Consider the following 8,593-nt stretch of genomic DNA (forward strand, 5'->3'; position numbering starts at 1 on the left):
GTGTATGTTCTAAAATATACGTAATTTTCAGTTCAGAAGGGCATTTTCAACTTGTAAGTAAATATGAATATATTTTGGAGTGAGCTCAAATTTTTATTTTATATTTAGGTAGGCATTTTTTTTTTTTTTAAGATGGAGTCTCACTCTGTCACCCTGGATAGAGTACAGTGGCTCGATCTTGGCTCACTGCAACCTCCGCCTTCTGGGTTTGAGCGATTCTCCTGCCTCAGCCCCTGAGTAGCTGGGATTACAGGCACCAACCACCACACCTGAATTTTTGAATTTTTAGTAGATCTGGGGTTTCACCATGTTGGTCAGACTGGCCTCGAGCCCCTGACCTCAGGTGATCCGCCCACCTCGGCTTCCCGAAGTGCTGGGATTACAGGCGTGAGCCAACAAGGTAGGCAAAAGTTACAAAACAAAAACAAAAACAAAACAACAACACAAAATACATTTGAAATAGTCTGTAACAGAGGAGGGCTTGAAGAGAAGTGAGGTGACTTGCAGAAGCATCAGCCAGGAGGCATTCCTCCAGGACAAAAATGTTTACTTCAAGGAGAGAGCTTAGTGATGGAGAAGGAAAAGACTTCGACAGATTTTCAAGATTAGAATCGTAAGCCGGCCATCGATTGGGTGTGGCTCCTGGAAGCGAAGGTGCTGCGGGCAGGGGCTGGCTTGGGCAATGAGAAAATGGTGTTGCTTTTGTGCCTGCTCTGTCCCGGGACTCAGCTGTAAGTGCCTCCAAATTCACCACATTTTTCAAACCTCAGTGCTCTGAGACGCTTTGCCCAGCAGGATGTCCATTCTTTTCCTGGAACCACCCATCCAGTTATCTACTTGAGTCGCCTGGGTGGTGAGAGGTGTTCTCATGCACAATCGATGCAGTGCGATCCCCCTGCCATGTCATGCATGGCGTCTGCCGTCTTCCTTGGCGCCTCTGCCACGCCAGGTTATGCCTGTGCTGCTGCCCATTCGATGCCCACCTGGAAAGCTTGAAACCTTCTGGTGCCTTCTACGGCAGCTGGGGAGCTTCTTCCACGTCTCATAGCCAGCTTCCCCAGAGGGGACTCCCAGAGCTGACTGTACTTTCCTACCTCAGCCGCTTCTTCCTGGGATGGTGTCAAAATATGAACAGTCACAGCTTCATGCTTTCAGGAAACCACCTTCTTTTCCATCGTCTCCTTTGGCCTGCTCAGCCAGCCAGACTTCTTAAAAATATTTTTCCCACAGGCTCATGCAAATTAAGGGATGTGGCTGAGCATCTGCTTCAGTGTCCTCAAACAGATCACGAATGTTGCAAAGCCCAGAATCATGCTGCCCTGGTAGAAGGCTGGTTTAGCCAGAACACACAGAGAGGACTTTCTAACGATGGTGCGGCTGAATTCCACATGTTTCTAACAGTGTCTTGCCCTGACCTGACTCCAAGTTCCGATCCCCAAGGAGGGCATAATAGAGAGCCCGTCTTGGGGGTGGATGATGACTTCAGGTGCAAACAAGTCAAATTCAGGATGTGTGTTGTGGGCAGAGATGGCAATGCCCAGTCATCTGTCAGGTATACAGGTCCGTGGACAGGAGAAAAACCAGAACGGAATTTCTATTTGGAGTGTTCCTTTTAGAGGCTGGGGAATTGAAGCCACAGGTGAGTAAGAATGTACGAGGAACCAGGCCTTCTTGAAGAAATAGCTGATCCAGGTTGGTGTCCGGAGCTCTGCAAGGGGATCCAAGAATGTCTTGTCATACGAGCCGGACAGCTATTAAAGACAGCTGGGATCATGGCAAAAGGGACCAGGCTTCTACTGGCCAACAATGAGACAATTTGAGCATCCCAAAGAATAATGACTTTAGTGGACTGAAACACGTCAACATGTATAGGTCCGTGAATTCATAATACTCAAACCAGTAAAACCAAACTCAGTTGTTACCTTTGGAGGAGTCTGTCACCTCCAATTATTCTGAAAACTGGTAAATAAAAGGGGAAAGTTCAAGCATTTATTCTGTTTTTCTTGTATAAACTGTACCTCACAGCTCCCAAAGAGCTGATAAGGGAAATGTCTTCTTTATTGAAAAATTCAGCTAATACATTTGGAAGGAATGAGAGAATTAGAGTATCACCATTTGGTGACAACGAGGGTCTTGTTTTTTATTTTTCTTTTGCTAGGTGCTGGGAACATAGTGATAACAAAAAGAGTCATGGTGTTCTGGCCCTTGTGGAGTTTTGATTCTAGCACATTAATCAAATAATCCCAGAGCAAAAATAAAATGTTGACTATGATGAGTATAGAGAAGGGAAAATACACAGAACTTTTTTGTTTAAGTTTTTTTTTTTAATTATTATTATACTGTAAGTTCTAAGGTACATGTTCATAACATGCAGGTTTGTTACATATGTATACATGTCCCATGTTGGTGTGCTGCACCCATTAACTCGTCATTTACATTAGGTATATCTCCTAATGCTCTCCCCCTCGTCCCCCCACCCCATGACAGGCCCCTGTGTGTGATGTTCCCCACCCTGTGTCCAAGTGTTCTCATTGTTCAATTCCCACCTGTGAGTGAGAACATGCGGTGTTTGGTTTTCTGTTCTTGCGATAGTTTGCTCAGAATGATGGTTTCCAGCTTCATCCATGTCCCTTCAAAGGACATGAACTCATCCTTTTTTTATGGCTGCGTAGTGTTCCATGGTGTATATGTGCCACATTTTCTTAATCCAGTCTGTCATTGATGGACATTTGGGCTGATTCCAAGTCTTTGCTATTGAGAATAGTGCCGCAAGAAACATACGAATACACAGAACTTGTAACAGCTTAGATCGAAGGAAGCTGACCAGCCTGCAAAAAGGGACAACTTCCCTAGGGAAGTGACTTCGGAGCTGTGATGATGAATGGCTAAGAGTTAACCAAGGAATGGGAGGAGGGAGGAGGAGACAGGGAAGGCTTTCCAGGCAGAAGCCAGAGCATGTGCAAAGATCCTGTGGCAAGAAGGAGCCTGGTGCAGGGGAGGAATGGAGAGACATGCAAGCTGGCTGGAGTGCAGAGAGGGGGATGGGCAGGCAGGTGGTTGGATTGGGGGAGGCAAGGATCAGATCATGAGTCCCTTGGAGAAGCGGGAAGGCATCACGATGACTAATGTCAGAGGCAGGGGAGGACAGGTAGGGATAGACATGGAAGCAGTGCTGGGAAGATGCTAAAATGCTGCAGTTTGTGCTTGGAAAGATCATGGCCTGGTTCTTCCATTGTCATGACTGGTTGTTCTCTTTCTTATTGTTCTTCTAATTTGTCTTGACTGATGGAGAAGATCAGGAGCTCAAAAGATAGAGGTTGTTTACAGCACTCAGTTTGGCTGCTGTAGGTTAATGGGTTTAGATTCTTTAAAGGGATTAGGCTTTTGCTCAGAGACCAGTGGAGTATTCTAGCCAGGCTGTCTTGTGAAGGTGGTACGTTAAGAACTAGGTTTGTCTGATTTATCAAATTAAAATGTGGTACATCAAGTTAAATTTGAATTTCAGATAAATAACAACTAATTTCAGATGTGTCAGATAAAGAATGAATATGGCTTTAGTACAATATGGGATAATGAATATTTTGAGATAAATAGATGCCCTGTATTCTGTGTAGCAAGCATAACTAGAGAATCAATGTTAGTGCTCATACTAACAAGACTTTTGAGAAATTATCAGAGGTAAATACAAATACAGATTTCCATCCATCCATCCATCCTTCCATCCATCCATCCATCCATCCATCCATCCATCCATCCATCCATCCATCCCTGTTGAGCTCCAACTATGTGTCAGACACTTCTGGGGGGTTGAGGGTATTGTGATCAGTAAGACAAACTCTCTGCCTTCATAGTATTTACATTCTAGGAGAAAAATATTCATCTGAGAGAGATTATAAAAAACAAATCTTCAGAAATAACTGTTACATCCAAAATAGAGGAATGTATAAATAAATGTTAATATGACGGACTAACATGCAGCCATTACAAAAATCCTGGTTTGAAGGCTATTAAATGTCATGGTGAATTAATTCCAGTATAAAACCAAATGAAATAAAAGCAGTTCACAAAACCACGCATGAGGTATCAGGTAAATTTTGTAAACCAAAATTACAAGGTCACCTCAATATTTAGAAAGACACAGCAATGGTGGCTGTATCTGAGTGCTGCTAGAATTATTAATAACATTTGATTATTTACATTTATATTTTCTTTTTCACAGTTTCTACAAAGAATTATGGATGATTTTTATATGTAGAAAACCTTTTTTTGTTTGTAGACATCTATTACCTGTGGGCGCCACAGTAGCATGGAAAAGATTAAAGATTTGTGTCAGCTTTGACTCTGCCATTAATTATCAGGACACCCCACAGCAAGTCATGCCATTTATCTGGGCTTCACTTTCTCTGGATTTAATTATGGACTAAGCTGTGATTTTCTGTGTAATTAAGAACCAAACTAAAGTTAAAAAAATATGCCTTTGTTTTATGGAAGAGTCCAGAGACGCCGTCATTATACTGTGTGTCTTTGTAAAACCCATATACCTTATTCTTTTGTTTTATCTAGCTATTATATTGTCTATAACTTACTTTTAAATATTCTAGTATAAACAGGTGTGTGTGTGTGTGTGTGTGTGTGTGCATGTGTGTGTATTCTTAATCTTCTATAAGGTTGTAGCTAAAATTTAAAATACCTTAACTGGACACACATCTTTTAGGAATGGTTGGTAGTATTTGAAGGACTACTATAAGGCTTTAAGGATCTTTATCTCTAGAGAGTTCTAGAAGTTTCCTTAATTAGCCTAATATAAGAAGTCATTTTGCATTGGAAAATTAAGGAGTGTTGAAGATATGTGAGTTGGCTAGAGCTATTTAAAGACACCCCTGTCCTTGATAAATAGGGTTTAGGAATCTAGTAATCCTGGATTAGAAACTGTTTGGAGTGATGCCTAAACCAGGTATGCCAATCTGTCTTGTGTCCACATACTAACAGAGGGTTCTAGCAACTTAATCCCATTAGCATGTTAGCTGAAGACTACTGCTAGAATGCTGTTACGTTTGTTTAGAGTTAATATTTCATGGAAATGTCTGAACCCTGGTACTGTATTAAACTCATAGAAATGGCTTTGTTCCTATTTGCTAATAAATATTTTTCTGTGTGGCAGAATTTGGTCTGGGGTTTGCTGTCTAGCTGTCTAAATCACATATCTCTTAGTATTTCAGTAATAGGTGAAGAGATACATAGTTCTTCTCACCCTTAATTGTTGAATGTGCAAAGAAACTGGTCATTTTGAATGACTGAATGGATTGAGGTCAGTTGGCATATTAACGATAAACTTTGTTTTACAGAAATCTTTTATTTACTTCAGGTTTTAAAATTATTATAAAACTAATAATGTATAAAGTATCTCCCAAACCAACACAGATTCCTACTACTTAGATGTATTATGTCTCTATTACCTGTCTTTTATTTTTAGAATAGAGCTGTGTTCCACAACCTCTCATTTTAGGCTTATAGGTGCAATAATTCATTAAAAATGAATGCTGGATTTGAAAAGTATCACCCGAATGCTAAATATTCAACAGGCAGCCTAGTTCTGGCTCTCTGGAGAGAGTAAAGGGAGGTTTTGGCAAAAAGCCTTGGAAATAACCAGCTGATCTTACTGCCTTCATTTTGATGAGATAATTTGTGTTTATGCACATATTGAATTACGCTTAAATACATGGAAAATTTAAGATGCCAAAGAAAGGGGAAAAATGCTACATAGCACACATTTTAAGTGTTTTTGTTTTTTTTTCTGCTAAGCTCAAAGCACTTGAAAGCTAGGGGCCGGGCGCGGTGGCTCAAGCCTGTAATCCCAGCACTTTGGGAGGCCGAGACGGGCGGATCACGAGGTCAGGAGATCGAAACCATCCCAACATGGGCTAACATGGTGAAACCCCGTCTCCACTAAAAAAATACAAAAAACTAGCCGGGCGAGGTGGCGGGCGCCTGTAGTCCCAGCTACTCGGGAGGCTGAGGCAGGAGAATGGCGTGAACCTGGGAGGCGGAGCTTGCAGTGAGCTGAGATCCGGCCACTGCACTCCAGCCTGGGCGACAGAGCGAGACTCTGTCTCAAAAAAAAAAAAAAAAAAAAAAAAAAAAAAAAAAAAGCTAGGAAGAGTCACTGCTGGAAGATCCAATGCTGGAATTGACAGTAGTTGCTCACAGTCATTACGGGAGCTGAGCTCTATAATGGTACCGAGCCCAGGGCCTGTACATACACTGCTTCCTACAAGGGTGATGATGTAAAGTGAATGCTTGGAAACTGGGACCGGGATGTAAATCTCCCGTTTGCCAGGGGCCAGCTCTGGGACCTCAGGTGAATGTGACACCTCTCTGGGTAGCCAAGTCATCACCTACAGAATGCAGGACATGTCAAACGACTTCATTTGATGTACAATAAGCAAAAAATCAGCAAACTCTCAGGGGACTTTCTAAGGACACAGGCAGTTTGAGGAGGTAATGTGGCAGAGTGGCAAGAGTGAGAATTTGGTAATAACCAGCGTGACCTTGGGCAAGTCATTTACTTTCTAAGCCTTGTAACTCAGCAAAACTGAACTAAGAAAGAATGAATTACTTTGCAGGGTTGCTGTGAGCATTGTAAGTATGTAGTCAATTCACTCATTTATTTGAGATGATATTCTGAGCAGAGCAGACTTATAGATGTATGAGACATGGTTTCTGTCTTTCAGGAGTTTATAATGGAAAATAACATCTGTAAATAAGCAAACACCATAAAGTGTGACAAGCCCTCCTCTAGTCAGCCTAGAAAAGAGTTTTCTTTTCTTTTTTTTTTTTTTTTTAAGAGAGAGAGTCTTGCTCTGTTGCCCAGGCTGGAGATCTCAGCTCACTACAAGCTCCGCCTCCCAGGTTCACGCCATTCTCCTGCCTCAGCCTCCCGAGTAGCTGGGACTACAGGCGCCTGCCACCACGCCCGGCTAATTTTTTGTATTTTTAGTGGAGATGGGGTTTCACTGTGTTAGCCAGGATGGTCTCGATTTCCTGACCTTGTGATCTGCCCGCCTCGGCTTCCCAAAGTGCTGGGATTACAGGCATGAGCCACCACGCCCAACTGAGAAGAGTTTTAAGAGCAGGTGAAGCACGGGCTGATTCTTTAAGGATATGTGTCAGGTGAACAAAAGGGCAAGGAAAACCCAGGTGTGAAGGTATGTGTGCATACGTATTACAGAACTGCTCAGCAGTGTTAGTTTATTGTTGTTATTGTTGGTGCTACTGTTGGCCTTGCCTTTGAGGGCTTATAACATCATTGGGAAAATGTGATGATTAAACACGGAAAATGCCACAGAAACAATAGCAACAACTCCAAGCTGTGCTCTTGAGGGCTAAGGGCCTGTTAGGAAATAATAATAAAGAAACAACAGATAATGTTTTCTGAACATTTACTATGTATGGTGAAATATAATACCTTTGACAGATCTTTTGATTGAGTGTATTTATAGGTAAGCTGATTCCTCAGTCTGAACCTTATTTGCCATTAAGACTACCCCATACAGTGGAGTTGGGAAGGCAGGAGATTAGATGCAGGTGAAATCCTAATCCTAAAGGAAGGGGAGGTAAAAGAGAAAAGCTAGACTTTTTCTGTTCCTGGGTACATTATAGTATCAGGAGTAGGACAGGATGGAGGCAGAGTGAGCAGGTAATAGATATTTAATTCATTTTTATTTAATGTACTAATATTTACTTCTACCATCTAGTTTTATGCTCTTTAATTGTCCTGAAATTTCTTTGTCCTTTATGCTGTTTTTAAGGGGAGGGATTAATTAGTTTTTTCATTCTACTTTTTTCCCCTCCAGTAGTTAGAAAGTCATGTATTTCTATTCACTTACTGCTTACACTAGAAATTATAATACTCATACTGAATATATAAAATTCTAACCATTAATCAATATCTTTGTCCTCTGGTGCACCAGATTATATTTCCTTTTGTAATTCTTAGGATTTGTCAGACATACTGAATCTGTAGATTGATATCTATCATCATGACAAAAAATTCAGAGACAGTCTTTTTAAATGCCTCTGTGATATTTTCTTTTTCTCCTGTTGACTCTGTTCAATTCTCTTTTCTTTTAGAGCTATGATTAGATTAATGCTTTACTTTCTTTGTTTGACATGACACTTGTTCTTTTTTTCACATTTTCATCCCCTTTAACTCTCTGGATTATCTTCTGCATAATTTCTTCAGAGAAACTCTCCAATTCATTAATTCTCTTTTCAGCTGTGTCCAATTTGCTATTAAACTTGTTTATTCACTTTGCTTTAAAATATTTTAGTTTTTGTTTCGAGAAATTTCTTCCCCCATAGCTTCATGTTGGTTTTGTGTCCTGCAACTTTATTGAATTCATTTATTAATTGGTTCTAATAGATTTTTGGTGGAGTCTTTAGGGTTTTCTACAAATAAGATCATGCTGATCTGAAAATAGGTACAATTTAACTTCTTTTCCATTTTGGATGACTTTTATTTCTTTCCCTTGCATACATGCTCTGGCTAGGACTTCCAATACTATGTTGAACAGAACAGGGCTTGTTCTTGACT

At 40.9% G+C, this 8,593-nt stretch overlaps 1 pseudogene; it reads left to right on the top strand.

Moving 5' to 3' along the window:
- Positions 1-798: 798 nt before the first annotated feature.
- LOC141407641 (uncharacterized) lies at positions 799-1,815 on the top strand (annotated as a pseudogene).
- Positions 1,816-8,593: the final 6,778 nt, after the last annotated feature.

Source organism: Macaca fascicularis, chromosome 9, assembly GCF_037993035.2.
Source record: "Macaca fascicularis isolate 582-1 chromosome 9, T2T-MFA8v1.1".
Classification (NCBI taxonomy): domain Eukaryota; kingdom Metazoa; phylum Chordata; class Mammalia; order Primates; family Cercopithecidae; genus Macaca; species Macaca fascicularis.